The following is a 22,151-nucleotide window of genomic DNA, read 5'->3' as shown; positions in this document are numbered from 1 at the left end:
GAGACGTTTTATAATAGTTGGGACGTGTTTTTAGACTTCGGACTGATCATATTAAGTCATTAGGGGGAAAGGGAAAATGTTTGACTCTTAAAATTTTGTGCCATTTTAACAAAGTTATCTCATGGCACCAAACCTCAGTTTGCATACATGAAAGATGGGATCAAGATCACCCACTTGAAAGAACTATGTAAGAATGTAATCTTCTAAGGTGTCACCTAAGGTGAATCATATCTCTAAAATAGCCAGGGTGGGGTTGGGTGGCGGAGGGCTGGAGCCTAGAAATGTGCAATGCGAGTCTCTTCTTTTGTAATTCACAAGGCTAACTTCTGTGTTGCTTGCAGAGTCTACTGGATGTGAGCTATGTTGCACCCCCTTTGTGTTACATTGTATATTGTGGTCCACAGTTCTGTAGTCTATCAAAGCCAACTGTGGTATGAGAGATGGTTTTAATGTTTCAAGTCTGGATTTTGAGCAGGAAAACAGAGGAAAAGCTGGTTTGGAGAAAAGGTGGTAACTTTAATGTTCAGTCTTGGGTATGAGAGATTCATGGAGAAAGAACTCTTTCACAGTCTGAGACCGTCTCTGGAGACCAGCAGAGAGCACCGGGCTATAATCAACAGCTGACATAACAGAAGATGATGGGTTCTTTAGGAGAGAGAACAGAATTAAGAGGACCCAAGGAGACAAGGCAGTGGAAACAAATCTTTTTCTAGACATTGATTTCAACTTTTGGAGCTCTGGTTTTGGCTTACACAAGGAAATGCGTGGTGCTCTAAAAGCTTTCCCTAGCCACAAAAAGTTATCCACTGATTAATGTAATTTCAAAACAAAACAAAACAATAACAACAACAAACCTTTGTGATTCACTAAAGCGTTGTCTCTAACATTTCAGACATTGGACCGCCTGGTATGTGGAGCATGACTTAATAAAATCACCTAATGAATGCAGCTGCCTTGCTTGCTTGGGTAAGTGGTGACACAGACCCGGCTTACCCCAAATCCCTCTGTGGCAAGATGAAAAGCGGAGTGCTGAGCGGAATCCCCTTGCAGCATGACATCTTCACGATGTCCTGTGCCCTGGGTTAGAGTTCTAACACTTCTACAGCTTGTGCCTCTATACGCTAAGTTTCTCCATCTGTGAAATGTGTACCTTCCTTGCAATAATCTTGTGAGCATGAAAAGAGATCAAATGCCATGAAATGAAACAACTGGCCCAGTAGGCTGATGGCAGAAATCAAACAACTGTACCCTCCGCTTGTCAGCATTTGAACCAAGGAGCACAGGAGGATCACAGGGCTTTGTATAAACGGTCAGGGAGCCACGGTAAAATTATGTTTAAGGATACACAGAATGTCCTGTCTAACCAGCCTCCAGCGATTTTCAGCACCAATTAAGGTTACTGAAAACTTTTCTCGAGTGTTTCCCCTTTTCTTTATATAAACATGAGAATAACCCAGAAAGACCACTTGAATCCAGTCAATAAAAATGTGGGAAAAAAAGTTGCCAATAATGTAAAAGTATTCTTACTATGGTCTCTGAAGGTCTAGTATTCCTACTTGATGATCTTGAAATAGAAGCAAACCTATTATTGGTTGTAAGCATTACTTTTCCATAACACGCTGTTAGGAGTATCACACTAGATTGTGCTGACAAGCTTATTTTAAAGGTACTTTAATTTAAATATGTAAAAGTCTAAAATTTGATTATGTACTCTCGCTACAAAAACATATTTTATTTTATGAACTTCCTTTTTTTGCTAAATATGACTAGAAAGGAAGAAAGAAAGAGATGCCCAAATGCAATGTTGTTGTAAAAACTGCATGATTTTATAAACACTAACTTTTGAGAGCTCCCTAACTTCAATAAAGAGAGGCAATACCCACCAATATGGAAACACTTGTTAAAGAAGGTAAAAATCTATGAAACAGCAGTACTCTGATTCTAACAATTCAGACTTAATGAAACATTTAGAATATGCTATTACTGATACTGTTCATTTAAATATGCTATTACTGATATTGTTTCATTAGGTATACAATTTCTTGCTCAGTGTTTTCATGCCTAAGTGACCTCTAAATTGGTCTGCAGCAAATCACAGCTAATGGACTCACAACAATGTACACCACTCAACCGTTTACAGAGACTGAATGACATAGGGAAGAGGTTCGGATTTCTCAGGAGATGCATGAATCCCCGAGCACAAAATACACTTCCTTTTTGCTGGGTGTTCCTCTTTCTCTCTTTCCCTTTCAACTTTTGCTTTCACTTTCTCTCTCCCTTTCAGCTTCTCACCTGTCTGTCCTGCACTCTTCTTTTTTCTCTTCACTCTCACATCCTCTGACGCTTTCCCCAAACATACCCCAACGATGGCTAAGTTGAGTCCCAGAGTGGAAGGCTGTGCCTTTGAAAACAGAACCCATTGCTCAAAATTGTGATTTACAGAAAGTGATGAGAAGTGGAATGTCTCTGATTGTTCCATGCCAAGTGGCATTTATATAGAATGCACAAAGCCAACACCACAGTTACATGTAAGAAGCGAGGGGGGCGGCGTGTATTCTGACGTCTGAGAGACAACATGAGCTCCAGGGCTGGATTTCATTACCTGTACATCCTGGAGCATGTATCTTTGCTGGATTTCTGCATAATCTCTGGAAACTGGGGCTCCTAACAAGATGTGTTTCATAGACTTTTCACACATTAAATCACTCATTTATTCAACAAATATTTATTGGGTGCCCACTCTGACTAGACATTGCTCAATGGGCCAGTGACAAACAGCAATGAACAAAACAGACAAAACCCTTGCCCCATTGGAGCCTATAGTCTGTCTAGGGAAGGCAGATCACAAATAAATACAAGAAAATACAAGAAAATGCAAGGTAGGGGCGCCTGGGTGGCACAGCAGTTAAGCGTCTGCCTTCAGCTCAGGGTGTGATCCCGGCGTTATGGGATCGAGCCCCACATCGGGCTCCTCCGCTATGAGCCTGCTTCTTCCTCTCCCACTCCCCCTGCTTGTGTTCCCTCTCTCGCTGGCTGTCTCTATCTCTGTCAAATAAATAAATAAAATCTTTAAAAAAAATAAAAATAAAAATAAAAGAAAATGCAAGGTAATGATTAAATGCAATGACAATACGTATGAAATTCTTAGCAGTATGGTTAGAAGGTAGTGAGTGCTTAATAAATATTCATTCACGGTAATTTTCAGATTAGCTGACCACATTAGAAGGCAGTATCCATTCGTGAAATGAACAGAGTCCTTATTAATCTTAGAACGGGACTGAAATCACAGAGGTAAAGACTGCCTTGAAGTGAGGGAGAATCAGTCAGCTGGCTGCACACAGAGAAATACAGCAAATTATCACTACCCTCTATGCAGCTGTGTACCTTCCGGCCCCTGGAAGGTGAAAATAAAGGCCATTTTGTTCTGCCCATAAAAGAATGTGTCCAGTGGCAGAGAAAAAGAAAGTTGTTATTTTACTCTGACAAGGTCCCTAATAAAAATAATATATAAGGATCTATTGATTTTTTTCACAGTCCATTGTGTGTGTGTGTGTGTGTGTTCCTTGAAGTTTTATGTTTACCATGCCCAAGCCAAAGGGAATTTTTCTGGGTTCTGACAAGTTCCATCAAGGAGTCATTTCAGAGCTTCCTTTGAAAAGAAGTGCATGGCTACGAGATGACCTGTGTGTTCACATAATTGCACGCTAGCTGCAGGAAAGGGGAGCAAAGCCTAGTGAGGCCTGGGACTGTCTCTCTTCTAAATAAGCGAGTAAAGAGCATTTTAGAGACATGAGAGGGAACAGTAGAGAATGAAACAGGAAAACACCCAATTAAAAGTCAGAGCCGTATGTTCTACAGACCACTTGGCATTTATACATATGTAATTAAGCAACACAGCAATGTGAGATTTGATATTTGGGAAGCTGCCCTGCCTGTCTTTTTACAGGCCACCTCCAGCAACTTCAGAGAGATGACAGCATGAAGTGGGGAGCACTGCCTCCCTCACAATGTGTACTCATACAGTGTCACTGGGGCCATTAGCCCTAAGAACAGCAGCGTTGGGGCTGTTTTATGCTGGATTGGCAATGCCGCTGAGTTAGTCCATGAGAGAAGTCCAATTCATTTCTCCAATTTATGCCTTTTAAAACTCTGTGCTTACCGGAATCAATCTGATGGGCCATTTATGATACAATAATCCCCATCCATTTGGTCTGTATCTGCCAGATTTATCCAATCATTTGGAGGGTTTAGTATTGTATAATTTTAGTTCTCTGGAGTAAAGCATGGCATGCCACTACTGAGTGCAGATTGCTTTGGGGATATAGAGTATATGCATTATTTTACAGATAATATATAGAGGTGTGTATGTGTTTAAGCACTCATCACATATTGCCTTGGGATAGAAACAGGAAATAGTTACAGCAATTTGCTACAGGCTGAAGATATTTGTAAACCATGATTATAAATTTAACACATGCGGCAGGAGTCAAAGCTTATTTGTGCTGAAGGCTAAAAGGGGCCTCCGGGTACTGCTGCTTAAGAGTTATAGGATTTCAAATAACCATAGCTGGCCCCAATTTTGTTTTACAAAGTCTATCGGCATAACTCCCTTCCTTTGCCACCACAGTATTTGCTGGGACTACTCTTAGATAAGTCAAGAATTCTTCATGTACCAAATACGATCCCTGTGACAGTGAGACAAATTATTTGAGTGTCATAGGGTTAGCTTGAGAATGAAATAAGATCACATATAAAAAGCATGTAGGACATGAAGGAGAGATCAACAGCGGATGGATATGTTTAAGGAAAGGGAGGTTAGCTCTTACTTCCATGAATCAGATTATAAGATGCTGGGGCTGGTATATCTCACTTCTAGGCAGGCTCCATTTTATTTCACCTCCCTCAATGCCCACACTCTTATTTCAGTAGGCACGAAGAAAGGGGAGGAGTTCTTGTTTGTCTGTTTGTTTCTCTGCTTACTTTTGTTTCTTAGATAAGGTGACCTGTTTGACATAGCATAGCTTTGTCTTTATACATACATACAAGGACACCAATTGCATTTTTGCCACTTACTAGTTAGGTGACTTTAGGCAGGCTACTTTCTGTATCTCAGTTTCCTTTTCTAATATGGGGACAATAATTCCTATACTTTGGGATCACTGCAGGAGTTAAATGAGAGCCTGGGTTTCCTTGAAGAAGGTGGACACTAAGTGACATGGAGCTGGTCCCCGGCATATAGACACACACACTCCATTGGAGTTCTCTCTTTGAACCAGTCCTCTTTCCTTTCCCAGGTGTTCCAAGCCTCCAGCATTACTCACAAATAGTCAGTAGTGGGGAGCATTGCTCTTGAGCTTTCTTTTTTCTATACATCCTTCAGTATCCCAGTTGTACCTCTTTTTTTTTATTTTATTTTTTAAATTTTTATTTTATTTATTTAAATTCAATTAACATATAGTATATTATTAATTTCAGAGGTGGAGTTCAGTGATTCATCAGTCTTATATAATACCCAGTGCTCATTACATCATGTGCCCTCCTTACTGTCCATCACTCAGTTACACCATCCCTCCACCCCCTCCCCTCCAGCAACCCTCAGTTTGTTTCATATAGTTAAGAGTCTCTTATGGTTTGTCTCCCTCTGTAATTTCATCTTGTTTTTATTTTTCCCTCCCTTCCCCTATGATCCTCTGTTTGTTTCTTAAATTCCACATGAGTGAGATCATATAATTGTCTTTTTCTGATTGACTTATTTCACTTAACATAATACCCTCTAATTCCATCTATCTCATTGTAAATGGTAAGATTTCTTTTTTTTGATGGATGAGTAACATTCCATTACACACACACACACACACACACACACACACACCACATCTTCTTTATCCATTCGTCTATCGATGGACATCTGGGTTCTTTCCATCGTTAAGCTATTGTGGACATTGCTGCTATAAACATTGGGGTGCAGGTGCCCCTTCGGATTATTACATTTATATCTTTAGGGTAAATACCTAGTAGTGCAATTGGTGGGTCGTAGGGTAGCTCTATTTTCAACTTTTTGAGGAACCTCCGTACTGTTTTCCAGAGTGGCTGCACCAGTTTGCATTCTCACCAACAGTGAAAGAGGGTTCCCCTTTCTCCGCATCCTCACCAACATCTGTCATTTCCTGACTTGTTAATTTTAGCCGTTCTGACAGGTGTGAGGTGGTATCTCACTGTGGTTTTGATTTATATTTCCCTGATGCCAAGTGATGTTGAGCATTTTTTTATGTGTCTGTTGGCCATTTGGATGTCTTCTTTGCAGAAATGTCTGTTCATGTCGTCTGCCCATTTCTTGATTGGATTATTTGTCCTTTGGGTGTTGAGTTTGATTTGATCTCCAGATTTGGCAGGCCTTCTATATCCACTAGAATTACACAATCAAAATAAATTCAGTAATTTTTTGGTTTTATATTCCCTAGGATTACTAGAGTCTGAACAGATGTCCATCCCTTAATGAACCAGTATTCTTGGAGGCCGTTAAGAAAGGGCTGTCTTCTTAACAGTGGAATCCGGGCAAGGCACAGAGAATGATCCTGTGATATCCCCCGAAGAACAGTGGACACATTTTTTGGAATCCTGCAGTGTCCCTTCAGAGACCTTTCAGTAACTTTTCCTTCCAGATAGATCACTGAGAAAACTTACTTCATATTGTGGTTATCTATCATTAAAATGAATCATTTATCTCTAATATAAATATTAGTTCTTTGGGTTTTTTTTTTTCTTCTCGGTTACTAGAACATAACCAATACTCATTTTTAAAATATCTTGATAGGGGCTCCTAGGTGGCACAGTGGTTAGGCGTCTGCCTTCGGCTCAGGGCGTGATCCCGGCATCATGGGATCGAGCCCCACATCAGGCTCTTCCTCTATGAGCCTGCTTCTTCCTCTCCCACTACCCCTGCTTGTGTTCCCTCTCTCGCTGGCTGTCTCTATCTCTGTCAAATAAATAAATAAATAAAATCTTAAAAAAAAAAATCTTGATAATGTGAAGAAAGTTGGGAGACATCTGTTTATTTGGGATAAAAACACTAGTGTGTCTAAAAGTGGACCTAACGATTACTTTAAGCACTAATGGCAGATTCATGGCCCCATTACTGATATGCTGACTCAGAATCCAAGAATTTGGGGTCAAAAGCACTGTATTCTAATAAATTTTCTGGGGGACTTCTATGCAGACTTTAGAGTTCTGCTATGGGTAATCAACATGAATAACTCAGGAAGCATTTAGGTAACACATAATTTGCCTGTTCTTCTATGAGTTCTCAAATCATTGCTAGTACAGTATGAAGAAGGGCAATAACATTCATTGAGCACTTACTGTATACCTGGTATTCTGCCAGGCACTTGCTATGCAGATCTCATTTATTCTTCATAGAAAAGCCAGGCACTTGCCACGCAGATCTTCATTTATTCCCATTTTCCAGATAAGTCAATGGAGCCTCCAGAGGTTAAGCCAGTAAGAAGAGATCAGTCACACAGCTGGTAGGTGGTAGAATTCAGCTCTGTCTGCCTTTAGTGTCTAAATGACTCCGTCCCATTTCTCTTAACGAATCTCTACATGATGTCCTTTAAAAACACTTTCTTGGTCCTTCATTCAATTTATGTTCATTAAACTGAGTTGTTTTCAGTAATTACAAACTTTTATGACTTTTTTTTCTGGTTATTACTGGCAATATGCTTTTCCTACCGTGCCTTTGTAGTTAAACCCACACGTTACTATCTGTCTGGCCTCTTAATAGAATGTACTTATTTGCACAATCCATTCCCTGTACAGTTGTTTATTTCTTGGCCCAGCTGTAGATTAATTATAATGCCCATGTTTATGTTCTTATGGGTGCTGTTCTAAAATCATTTTTTAAGTCAGTTATTAAAAATGCTAGATGACATAAAAATGGTTGTTCTTTTTCTTTTTTTTATGAAAAATCTCTGGGTTTAAAATTCCCAAGTTCTAATTCAAGGACAGAAATTAATTTTATGGTGTGAATTTGGGGGCAATTTATGGAAGCGAACAGAGATAAAACGTGATTCTTTTCCTAAAACACATGTGATACCGTTTTAAGTCAACAAATACATTTTAAAGCAAAACACAAACACTGCTGCACAACTCAGAGAATGAGTAAGGCTGCCATATTTAGGAAAATACTAGAGTTCAGCATTCCAAGTGTGACTTGTTTTTGAATTCAATCCCTTTAGAGTGGAATTAGAGTTGAACCCTTGGCCATGTGTGGTGAAAGGCCTACAATTAAGGTCCAATATTATGTGCTGTCATGACATCTGGTGAAAATGAGGCCGTAAATGGCCTAACTACAAGTTCACCTCCCAACTCTGCTCCCATAATGAAGGCCCCCTAGCCAAAGAATCCTCTTCATCAAAAGACCAGGTGCAGTCCCTGAATATCAAGTTTCAGTCTTTCACTAGTCCATGGAATTATTCAAACAAAACCATCACCCCACCGCCCCCCCTAGGGAGGAGAGGGAAATCCTCTGTTTGGCTCTTACAAAATCTGCCTCACTCTGTTCCCAAATACACCCTTATGTGGCCCTGCGGGGCAGGTGATGAAGTGCTGTCCTCCGCCATCAGGCTGTGAGTACATGCAACTAAAAAAATAATCATCTCATCTGTCCAGTGGTAGCTTCAGCCATCTCGATAACCCTCGGGCAGGAATCCCTCCCTCATCAGTGGGGTGACTAGAAGGCAGTTCAAACACCAAGCCATCCTTTTCATTTTCTCATGTTCAGAACCTGTAACTTCCATGAATCTAGCTGGGAAGAAGTTAATAGCAGATATCCGTATTTTGAGAGAAGATTCTAGACTTAGCCAACACGGTGAGAAGCCCATTCATTCAGAATGGCAGTGAAAGTGCAGAGTTCACTTGGCATAGAGAGTATGGAGAGGAATCACATGCCATTTGGGGCTTTCTGCTGATACAGCTCTCAAGAAATCATTTCCTCGGATCTTATTCTATGCTGCCTCCAGTGAAAGCATCTGCTAAATTTCATATTACTGAAGAATTATGCAAAGGAGACAACTGACATAGTTGCAAGAACACAATGTACTTCAAAATGTACTCAAAAACCACTGAAAAAATATAAAAAAGGTCACTCATAACTTCATTATTTAAAATTAGATATGTTAATAAAAGGAAGTCCCATCCTTCCACTTAAAAATCCCAGCTCCAAGAAGCTGATGCACAGACTTGCTTTTCCCATGTCTTCATAAATATAGTTCCATGTACACAGGTACACACATATACAGTAATGTATTCTACAGAAGTAGAACCAGTCAATGCACACGGTTCAGCAACTTGTTTTTTTGTTTTTGTTTTTCCCAACTCACAATATATCGTGATTCTATGTTCAGGTAAGTAAATATTTATTTACTATTTTTTTAAAGATTTTATTTATTTATTGAGAGAGAGAGAGTACAAGTGGTGGGGAGGCGCAAAAGGAGAGGGAGAAGCAGACTCTCCACTGAGCAGGGAGCCCGACACGGGACTCGATCCCAGGACCCCGGGATCATGACCTAAGCTGAAGGCAGACGCTTAATCAACTGAGCCGCCCAGGTGCCCCTATAGCTCATTATTTTTTACGAATTATTATTCCATTATTTTGGTGAACTGCAATTTAACTACTACCTACTGCAATGGGACATGTAGCTGGTTTCACTATTTTGCTATTACACATACTATGCAATGACACTGAAACTGGATAAATCAGGATGAGTCCCTGATCTGTCACTAAGGTATTTGATTGTGGGTACTTTTCTTAACCATTCTGAGTCTCATTTTTACTTTAGATATAAAATAGAGATTAGGATAACTGTTCAGGGTTGTTGTCTGGATGAAATAAAATTATATGCTTAAACACTTATTATAGTCTATGCAACAGTTTAATAAGTGACATGACTTAGAAATCCAAGGACTACTATTAAAAACCTTACATATTTTGTCTGTTAAGATAGTTCAGGCTTTCCTTAACTTTAGCCATTTGTATAACACTGTTATGATTTTGCCATATCTGTGAGCTATTTTCACTCTTATTTATATAACATTATATATTAGTATATATAAAATTTTATATTATATAATATATATAACAATATAATATACACTATAACCAAATTAAAAAATTTAAAAGTGGAAACTTTGTTTTTTCAAGAAATAATGAATCTGCACCTAATCATAATTTCATAATAAACCTAATTAACCATAAAAATATTATATACATTATATATGAGTCAAGGTCCAGTCAGAAGACAGAAACTGCGTTGATAATCTGAACAGGAAAAATTTAATATAAAGAAATATTAATGAGTAAAAGTGGTTAACTACTAAAAGAGGTTTTTTTAAAAAAAAAAATTTTAATGAAGACGTAGCCACTATGAGGAGGAGCTACTGCTCTTAGGGCTGAGGGAGAAGCATCAGAGAAGGAACTAAGCATGGGGAAGAGCCCTGAGCTACAGGCTGAGATTCTGATCCTCTGTGGATGCAGCTCTCTGGAAGGCAGAAAAGTTTGTTGGTATGATTCGGGGCAGAACTTAGCCACAGGAAGCCACCAGATGAGGTGTCAGCGGACTAGAGTTCGTCCACATGAAGCTGTTTACCTGGGGTACCTAAGAAACTTGCTGGACAGTGAGGGCCACTGGGTATCCTGCACACCACTGGCAGCCACAAGAGTAAGAAAAAGGAAACAGGAACCAAGAAGAAAAACCTTTCTATCCCACCAGCATCCTCTATGAACAGCATCCAACATTGCACCCCCTGGCAAAGGAGAAATATTTACAGGTTCTAGCTGAGATAATAAATTAAGATAAAGGAAGGTGGATTTGGAGCTGAGAAGCACGGTCTTTCCTTTACCAGTTAAAATCATCTTATGTAGTCTCAGGAGGGCATGCACTGTATTGAGAAACACTGACATGGAATACTGAATGTTAAATGCATAGTTTACATCTATGATCACCAATCATCCTTAAGACCTCTATGCAGGTGGAGAGTGTTGATGGTCTAGATTTAACTCCACATTATAGATTAGAAAACCAAAGCTGAAGCTAATTCATTGCCTGAGATCACCCATTTAGCTACCAATGTAACACAGCTTTTCCCTCTTGATGTCTAACTTGGCTTCTTTCTAGGTATTTTACATCCTGAAGCAGTGAAATAGAATACACAGGCTTCTTGGTTCTTTCAAAGAATTAACACTTGCAAAGTGTTCAGCTAATTTACTAAATTTCATCTTATTTCAAAGTAGACAACAGTAAGCTTGCATTGAGTTGGAATGGACCACAACATTATTAGATTTGAACATATCATAAGAAAGATCTCATTTGGATGGAAACTCTGCTAGGCTAGGATTTTAGAGATTCCAATTTTAACCATTTTCTACTGTTTTGCTGTGTGACTTAGAGCAAATCACTTCCCTGTCTCTCTGGGTCTCAGTTTCTTCATCTTTAAAAGAGTAAAGAGGATTTTTATTTATCCCCAACCTTCCTTATAATTCTATTATTTTGGCGGTAGGATCAATGACCAGAGTTTGGCAATACGCTTTAGGATATACAGGATTTCATCAGCAATCATTCTACTCCTTTCAGACTGTTTAAACCTCATCCCTGAGTGGATAAAATCTAAGCATCTCAGTGTGACATACCAAGCTTTCTAAGACTTGATCACTATTTTTATTCCTGCCTTAATCCCTCAATTTTTCACTTTTTTGTACTACTCTAAGCACTCCACTCATTCCATTTCTTATGGTTTCTTTGCGTACCTGCCCACTAAAATGTCCCACCCTCCCTTCTTCACCTGAACGGCCATTTCTTGATCTTCATCTCCTCTTGGAAGCATGTCTAAGCATTTCTCAGCAGCCTGGGCTAAGTGGCCTTGCTCTGTGCTCTACCAGAATGTTTTGCAAGTTCCGTACAGCCCTAGATATATTTCATAGATAAATGAGAGTTCTTTATTTAAATGTCCCCCCTCACAAGTCTGAAGGCAGCCACAAGAACATAAGGTTTTAATGAGATCACTTTGTATTAAAAATGAACTGAACACTTAAAATTCTCATTCCCTGGTTGTTCAGACCTTTCTACTCCATACTACTTAAAGAAAACTTGGCAGCATGCGATCTGTATTTATAGATGCCCTGCAAAGTCAGTGTTAATGTTTGATCAGGAGTTATCTAATCCCGGTGTCAAATGATTTATTTTGATACGGGTTTCAGCATCCTTGGTCAAAATCTCTGCATTTGTGGATCTAGGTGTTAATAGCACTATAATATCAAAGTGTCATTTCTGGGCTGGAAATGCTTCACTTCAGCCACAAATGAATATTGTCAAAGGCAATTAACTGTGTCACCTTAATAGATGAGGCTGCTCTCCCTGCCTGCCCTTGCAGGGGTGCTCACCTAGAAGAAATGTTGCTTTGTGGAAGAATGGATAAGTAAAGAGGGCAATCTGGTAGAGGAAAAAGTGAAGCAGACCATTAGCCTACTCAGTGTTCAGGGCATGGTTTTTAAGTTAAGTTGAAGTTCAGCAGTTTGGCATTTCTGATATTGCTTAACTATGGAAATTGAATGAGTCCCAAGTGCTTTTTCCTTAGTGACCTGGGAATTTCTTGGATAAGAAAAGGGAGAAAATTGGAAAAACAAAAACAGGCTACTTCTAAGTCTTCCCGTGCTGAATATAATTCGGAAGAGTTATTCCATGTATCATGAGTATTCATCAAAGGCACTAATGTTTATAAAGTTTAAAGTACATGTGACGTAACTATGCGGAATCTGTTTTCCTAGCCATAACACCCCAGTACCTAACCCCCCAGACCTCAAAAGCAAGTCTGGTGTTTCACCTTTAACAATTCTAGTATACTAATTCTGCATTTATCCCTTCCTTAAATTCTGGGGTATACAAGTAGACTTTTTTATTTTATTATTTTTTAGAACGTAGAAAAGCTAGGGTAATAAAAGAACACAAAAAGATCTTTTGGAGCTGCTGCTTCTCTTTTACTTTAACAAAAGATAAAAAGTATAATCCGAGTCTCTGTAATGAAAATTGCATTGCTTGAGTACAGGCTTGGACTAAGAGTTAATAGATAGAATTCTTCCTGTAAGCAATGTTGTAATGTGGTGGAAATCACAAGGACAATGGAAATTTGGTGATTTATTCTTATTTCTTCTTTTCTGAAACATTCATGCAGACAAAGGTGAAAAAACTCAAGACTAGGTTTTTAATATCCCTTCTAAATTAACTCCCCATTTTGTAACTGAAGGAACTGGTGTGTGGAGAAGTCATGTGAATCATGTACTGTCTGTTAGATGAGCAAGTTCAGGATCTGAGATCTGAGATCTCCAAAGTTCCAGGGAAATGCACTTTATTTTTAAAGCTTTTTACTTATCTAATTTAAGTAATCCTTACACGCAATGTGGGGCTTGAAATCATGACTCCAAGATCAAGAGTCACATGCTCTATGGATCGAACCAGCCAGGCACCCCAGGAAATACATTTTTTGCTTTCTCTCTCTTCTTTTTTTATTTTTAATTTATAGGAAACCCAATCCTTTCCATTAACTATTAACTAGAGATGAAATTCAAACAATTTAATTTTAAACAATCGAGGCAATTTGTGTATACATCAATACAAACTAAATATAAATATATAATAAAGTAAAATTGAATAAAGTAGGTATAATGTAACTATGCAACAGGCTTACCTAAAGCGTGATTCGATTGCTCAATTAAAAAAAAAAAAACTTGACTCTAGGCTTCTGTTGGACAAAAGTTAACTAAAAGTACTCTAGTGTTCATAAAATAAACACCAAAGGATTTCTTGAAGGAAGCACTGAATTTCTTGGTACTAAAACCTGAGGGAGACTTCCAATATCTGGTGTGCTGTGTAAGGAGTTTGGAACTCATCATTCATGTCCTAATGACAAAATAATGCTTAACAAACTGAAAATCAACAACTCTTCTTAGATCCTGCAAAGAATGAAGGTCACAAAGTAAACTGCTGCCCCCAAATCAGAGAGACGGATCAGTGAGAGTGGAGAATCACAACTTACTGGAGTAGAAGCCCAAGAGCATAAACTCCCACAGCAACCGGAACTGGGGTAGGAAAACCTAAACTGTAATTGCCAAATTGTTAGAGGCTCAAAGTGTACAAGCTTAAGAGTTAAAAACACCAGGGGGCCCCGTGTAGGTGGAATGCCTATATTTTTCTGAGTTTTACTCCAGGAGCCCTACCAGGTTCTCACAGTGAAAACCTGCAAAGTGATGGGAGAAGCCCTCATTTTTAAATAGGACAGCTTAATTTACCAGAGCCTAACTGACCTTGGGGAAGAGAAATACCCAATTGCATTCCCCTCGAGCCTTCTTGTCATATCTAAAGGGGGAAAAAAATCCAGAAGTATTTATAAAGATCACAACCCAGGGGCACAGGTTCACTAAAAGACTAAAACCTGATCATAAGACTACAGAATCTTCCGCCTTCCCCTTCCATACACACACACACACACACACACACACACACACACACACACACACTCTGTATTACCAATACCAGATTACTAGGGAATCCTGTACAATAGGGGAGAAAAAATCAGAATGCTATAGGAATTTTTAGCTTCTGATACCTATACTTAAATAGTAAACACAGCTTACCCAAATACATATAAAACTTCACACTAAAGATTTATTTTCCTCAGATTCCTTGGTTTAGTTTATCATACCAACACACACAAAAACATTATAAGGTATAATAAAAAATAAAAAATATAGTTTAAGAGGCAGAGCAAGGATGAGCACCACATTGACATATAATAGAGATGCTGGAATTATCAGACTGGGAATTTAAAAAAAGAAACTTTGGGGGCGCCTGGGTGGCACAGCGGTTAGGGTGCCTGGGTGGCACAGCGGTTGAGCGTCTGCCTTCGGCTCAGGGCGTGATCCCGGCGTTCTGGGATCGAGCCCCACATCAGGCCCCTCCACTATGAGCCTGCTTCTTCCTCTCCCACTCCCCCTGCTTGTGTGTTCCCTCTCTCGCTGGCTGTCTCTCTCTCTCTGTTGAATAAATAAATTAAAAAAAAAAAAAGAAACTTTGACTAATATTCTAAGTCAGGGAATGGAAAAAGTGTACAACATGCAAAAACAGATGGGTAATGTAAGCAGAGAGATGGTCACTCTAAGAAAAAATCAAAAGAAAATGTTATTAATTAAAAAAAAACTATAAGAGAAAGAATGCCTTTGATGAGTCCATCAATACACTGTACACATGAGAAGAAATAATCAATGAGCCTGAAGAAGTACCAACAGAAATTTCCAAAACTGAAATGCAAAGAGAAAAAATACAAAAAACAGACCAAATGATTAAGAACTGCAGGACAGTTACCAAAGGTTAGAAACCAAACCACAGATCCAGGTAGCTCAGAGAACACCAATCAGGGTAAGTACCAAAATACACCAAGACACATCATATTCAAGCTACAGAAAGTCAAAAAGGAGTCAATCTTCAAAGTAGCTACAGAGAAACAAAGATAAGAGTAACGCTGGGCTTCTCTTCAGGAACCACGGAAGCAAAAAGAGAATGGAGGGAAACACTTAAAGTGTTGGAAAAAAAAAACACCAATCTATAATTGTATATCTAGTGAAATTATCTTTCACAAATAAGGAAGAAAAAAAGATTTTCTCAGACATACAAATAGTGAGGGGATTTGTAACCAGTAGATCAGGTTTCCAAGAAATGTTAAAAGAAATTCTTCAGAAATAAAATAATATAGGTAAGAAACTTGGATCTACATAAAGAAAGGAAGAGCACTAGCGAAAGAATAAATGAAGGTGAAATTAGTATTTTATTTTTATTATTCCTAATTGTTCTAATGAATAAAAATTTGTTCAAATAATAATAACAACAAATAATTTGGTGATCACAACTTATGCGTAAGTGTAATAAATGACAGAAAAGTTACCAGGAAAATTGAGAATTCTCTGCTATAAGGTACTTGTACTAATTATGAAGTGTTATAGTGTTATTTGAAAGATGATGTGGATTAGTTATAAATATATATTGTAAACTCAAGGGCACCCACCAAAGAAGAATAAGAAAAATTATAATTGGTCTGATAAAGGAGGAGACAAAATGGGATATAATGCTGGATTAGTTCTATAGAAAATAGAAAAAAAGTGAAAGGAAAGGAAAGGAAAGGAAAGGAGAGAAGGAAGGAAGGAAGGGAGGGAGGGAGGGAGGGAGGGAGGAAGGGAGGAAGGAAGAAGAAATCATACAGTATTTGTCTTTCTCTGACTGACTGACTTCTCTTACTATAATACTCCTAGCTCCATCCATGTTGTCGCAAATGGCAAGATTTCATTCTTTTTGATGGCTGAGTAATATTCCAGGTATATATCACATCTTCTTTATCCATTCATTAGTTGATGGACATTTGGGCTGTTTCTATAATTTGGCCATTATAAATAATGCTGCTATAATGCTGATATATACAGTGCATGTATGCCTCTGGGTTTTGTTTTTTGGTTTTTTTTTTAAGATTTATTTATTTATTTTAGAAAGAGAGAAAGAGAGCAGGGGGAGGGGCAGAGGGAGAGAGAATCTCCAGCAGACTCCCCACTGAGCATGGAGCCTGACACAGGACACAATCCCATCACCCCACGATCATGATCTGAGCTGAAACGAAGAGTCGGACGCTTAACCAAATGAGACACCCAGGCACCCCTTTCCTTTGAATTAGTATTTTTGTATCTTTGGGAAAATACCTAGCAGTGTGACTGCTATATTATAGGGTAGTTCTATTTTTAAGTTTTTGAGGAACCCCCATACTGTTTTCCAGTGTGGCTGCACCAGCTTGCATTCCTACCGACAGTGTAAGAGGGTTGCCTTCTTCCACATCCTTGCCAATACCTGTTGTTTCCTGTGTTGTTGATTTTAGCCATTTTGACAGGTGTGAGGTGATATTCTCATCATAATTTTGATTTGTATTTCCCTGATAACCAATGATGCTGAGCATCTTTCTATGTGTCTGTTGGCCATCTGCATGTCTTCTTTGGGAAAATGCCTATTCATACCTTCTCCCCATTTTTTAAATTGGATTGTTTTTGGGGTGTTGAGTTTTATAAGTTCTTTATATATTTTGGATACTAACCCTTTATCAGATATATCATTTGCAAATATCTTCTCCCATTCCGTAGGCTGCCTTTTAGGTATTATTATTATTATCATTATCATTATTTCCTTTGCTGTGCAGCTTTTTATTTTGTTGAGGTCCCAATAGTTTATTTTTGCTTTTTTCTCCCTTGCTTCATGAGACATATCTAGATGGAAGTTCCTGCAGCCTGTGTCAAAGAGGTTACTGCCTGTGTTCTCCTCTAAGACTTTTATGGTCTTAGGTCTCACATTTAGGTCTTTACTCCATTTTGAATTTTTGTGTTTGGTATAAGAAAGTGGCCCAGTTTATTCTTTTTCATGTTACTGTACAATTTTCCCAGCACCATTTGTTAAAGAGACTGTCTTTTTTCCATTCCATATTCTTTCCTCTTTGTCGAAGATTAGTTGACCATAGAGTTGAGGATACCTCTCTGGGTTCTGTATTCTGTTTCACTGATTTACGTGTCCATTTGAGTGTTAGTACCATACCGTCTTGATGATTACAGCTTTGTAATATAGCTTGAAGTCCGGAATTACGATGCCTCCAGGTTTGGTATTCTTTTTCAACATTCCTCTGGCTATTTGTGGTCTTTTCTGGTTCCACACACATTTTAAATTGTATTAGTTCTGTGAAAAATGCTATTGGTAGTTTGATAGGGATTGCATTAAATATATTACTTTGGGCAGTACAGACATTTTAATAGTATATGTTCTTTCAACGTCTGAGCATAGAATGTCTTTCCATTTCTTTGTGTCATCTTCAATATCTTTCATCAATGTTTTAGAGTTTTCAGAGTACAGGTCTTTCACCTCTTTAGTTAGGTTTATTCCTAAGTATCTTATGGTTTTTGGTATGATTATAAATGGGACTGATTCCTTAATTTCTCTTTATGCTGCTTCATTATTGTATAGAAATGTAACAGATTCTTGTGTGTTGATTTTGTAACCTGTGACTTTACTGAATTCACGTACTGGTTCCAGTAGGTTTTTGGTGGAGTCTTTTGGGTTTCCTATATGGAGTTATGTCATCTGCAAATAGTGAAAGTTTGATATCTTCCTTGCCAATCTGGATGCTTTATCTTTCTTTTTGTTGTCTGATTACTATTGCTAAGACTTCCAGTACTATGTTAAATAACAGTGGTGAGAATGCATATCCCTGTCTTGTTCCTGACCATACAGGAAAAGCTCTCAATTTTTCCCCATTGAGAATGATATTAGCTGTGGGTTTTTCATAAATGGCCTTTATTATGTTGAGCTATGTTTTCTCTCAACCTACTTTGCTGAGGGTTTTTATCATGAATGGCTGTTGTACTTTGTCTAATGCTTTCTCGGCATCTATTGAAGTGATCATATGGTTCTCATCCTTTCTTTCATTAATGTGGTATATCACATTGATTGATTTGCAAATATTGAACCACCCTTGCAACCCAGGAATAAATCCACTTGATCATGGTGAATTAGTTTTTTAGTATATTGTTGGATTCAGTTTGCTAATATTTTTCTGAGAATTTTGCCATCCATGCTCATCAGGAATATTGGCCTGTAGTTCTCTTTCCTAGTAGAGTCTTTATCTGATTTTGGTATCAGGGTAATGCTGGCCTGATAGAATGAATTCAGAAGTTTTCCTTCCTGAGCCGAGATGCCCTTCAACAGATGACTGGATTAAGAAGATGTGGTCCATATATACAATGGAATATTACTCAGCTATCAGAAAGAATGAGTTCTCAACATTTGCTACAACATGGACGGCACTGGAGGAGATAATGCTAAGTGAAATAAGTCAAGCAGAGAAAGACAACTATCATATGATTTCTCTCATCTATGGAGCATAAGAACTAGGATGATCGGTAGGGGAAGAAAGGGATAAAGAAAGGGGGGGTAACCAGAAGGGGGAATGAAACATGAGAGACTATGGACTATGAGAAACAAACTGAGGGCCTCAGAGGGGAGGGGGTGGGGGAATGGGATAGGCTGGTGATGGGTAGTAAGAAGGGCACGCATTGCATGGTGCACTGGGTGTTATACACAACTAATGAATCATCAAGCCTTACATTGGAAACCGGGGATGTACTGTATGGTGACTAACATAATAAAAAATAAAAAAATAATAAAATAAATAAAAAAAAAAGAAGTTTTCCTTCCTTTTCTATTTTTTCTAAGAAGAGGAAGTATTAATGCTTCTTTAAATGTTTGGTAGAATTCACTTGTTAAACTATCTGGCTCTGGACTTTTGTTTTTTGGGAGTTTTGTGATTACCGATTCGATTTCTTTCCTGGTTATCAGTCTGTTCAAGTTTTCTATTTCTATTTCTATTTTTTATTTCTTCCTGTTTCAGTTTTGGTAGTTTATATGTTTCCAGGAATTTAACTATTTCTTCCAGGTTGTCCAATTCGTTTTCATATAGTTTTTCATAATACTCCCTTATAATTGTTTGTATTTCTGTGGTTTTGGTTGTTATTTCTCCTCTCTCATTTGTGATTTTATTTGGGTCCTCTTTTCTTTTTGATAAATCTGGTGAGAGGTTTATTAAACACTGTATTATTTCACTCATATGTGGAATTAAAGTGAATAAGGGGGGAAAAAGAGAGAGAGGGGCAAACCAAGAAACACTCTTTACTATAGAGAACAAACTGATGGTTACCAGAGAGGAGGTGGGGGGTAAATAGGTGATGGGGATGAAGGTGTGCACTTGTGATGAGCACTGTGTGTTGTATGGAAGTACTGAATCAATAAACTGTACATCTGAAACTAATATTACACTGTATGTTAATCCCCTGGAATTTAAATAAAAACTTTAAAAAAATAATAATAGCAACGCAAAGGAAAACAATGAATCAAAATTCTAGATATGTGTCATGTTTCTATAATCTTGAAATAATATACCCTGAGGATACTGGCAACGAAGGAAAACTAGAAAGATGAGTTTGCCATGTATAATTATTTCTAAGGGGAAAGTGCTTTTTTCCCTAAATGCTAAGAGAATCTGTGGCATTGATTTGTCTGTAAAAGATGTTTTGCAATATCCTCAGGAGCAAAAACATAAAAATAAAAATTGGTTTTATGTGGCAAAAAAAAAAAAAAAAGAGAGAGAGAGAAAGAAAGAACAAGGGCAATGAATGGAAAACAGCAAAAAAATAAAGATACTAACCCAACTATATATAATCACTTTAGACATTAAAGGTCTAAACGCACCAATTAAAAGAGACTCTCAGAATGAACAAAAAAAAGAGACACAACTATATGTTGTGCACAAGAAATTCACTTTAAATATAAGACAGACTGAAGATAAAAAGGGGAGGAAGCATAGCATGCTGACATTAATTAAAAGAAAGTTGGAGTAGCTATGTAAATTTCAGACAAAGAAAACTTCAGAACAATGAAAATTATTAAGGCTAAAAAGGAGCATCACATAATGATAAAGAGATCAATTCTCCAAGAAGACAAAACAATCCTTAATGTGCATGCCCCTAATAGTAGAGCATCAAAATACACAAGATAAAAACTGGTAGAACTACAAGGCAAGAGAGATGAATCCACTATTACAGTTGGAGATTTAAATAGCCCTTTATCAGAATCTGACACATGCAGCACACAGTAAATCAGTAAGACACAGAAGAACTGAAGAGTACCAATAACCAACTAGATTTAATTGGCATCTATAGAATACTTCATCCAACAGCAGTATACACATTTTTCTCAAGTTCACACAGAACATTCACCAACATAGACCACATTCTATGACCACAAAACATAACTGAACACCTTTAAAGGAACAGGAATTACATAAAATATGTTCTCAGACAATTATGTATTTAAACTAGCAATCCATGCCATGAAGTTAGCTAGAAAACACCAAAATATGTGGAGATTAAATAGCATACTTTGAAATAGCACATGATTCCAAAAGAAAGTCTTAAGAAAAAAATTAATATTTTGAGAAAAACAAAAATAAAAATAATAAAAGTCTGTGGGACCAGTGAAAGCAGTGCTTAGAAGGAAATTTATTCTGTAAATGTGGTGTACTACATTTGTTGATTTGTAAATGTTGAATCATGTTTTCACACCAGGGATAAATTTCACTTGATCATAGTGTATGATCCTTCTAATGTGCTGTTGAATTCAGTTTGCTGGTATTTGTTGAGGAATTTTGCATCTATGTTCATCATGGATATTGGCCTGAAATGTTATTTTCTTCTCATCTTGTTGTCTGGCTTTGGTATCAGGGTAATGCTAGACTCATGAAATGAGTTTCACTTTTTTGGAAGAGTTTGAGAAGGACTGGAGTTAATTCTTTTTGTAAATGTTTGGTGGAATTGACTGGTGAAGCCATCTGCTCTTGGTCTTCTTTTTGTTAGGAGGTTTTTTGGTCCTTTTTATTTCTGTAGCATCAGTTGTAATGTCTCCATTTTCCTTTCTGATTTTATTAATTTAGGGTTTCAAGAGACTTTTCTCCAAAGAAGACATACAAATGGTCAATAGTTATAGGAAAAATGTTCAAAATAATTATTGGGGAAATACAAATCCAAACAATGATGAGATACCATCTCACATCTGTTAGGATGAATATTAAAAAAAAAAAAAAAGATAAGTATTGGAGAGAATGTGAAAAAAATGGAATTCCACTGTTGATGGGAATGTAAATTGGTGTAGCCACTGTGGAAAACAATATAGAAATTCCTTAAAATATTAAAAATAGAACTTTCATATGATCCAGCAATACCCAAAATAATACACCCAAGAGAACGGAAAGCAGGAGCTCAAAGAAATATCTTCACTCCCATGTTCATTGCAGTCTTATTCACAATAGCTAAGATATAGAAACAACCTAAGTATTCACAGTAGATGAGTGGATACAGAACATGGGTATATACATATAATTTAAATCATTCGTCTTTAAAAAAGAGGAAAATTCTACCATTTGCAGCAACATGGATGAACCTCAAAGACATCATGCTAAGTGAAATAAGCCGATCACAG

This window comes from Ursus maritimus, unplaced genomic scaffold (genome assembly GCF_017311325.1).
Source record: "Ursus maritimus isolate PB19 unplaced genomic scaffold, ASM1731132v1 scaffold_19, whole genome shotgun sequence".
Taxonomy (NCBI): Eukaryota; Metazoa; Chordata; class Mammalia; order Carnivora; family Ursidae; genus Ursus; species Ursus maritimus.
This window is presented reverse-complemented; position numbering follows the sequence as displayed.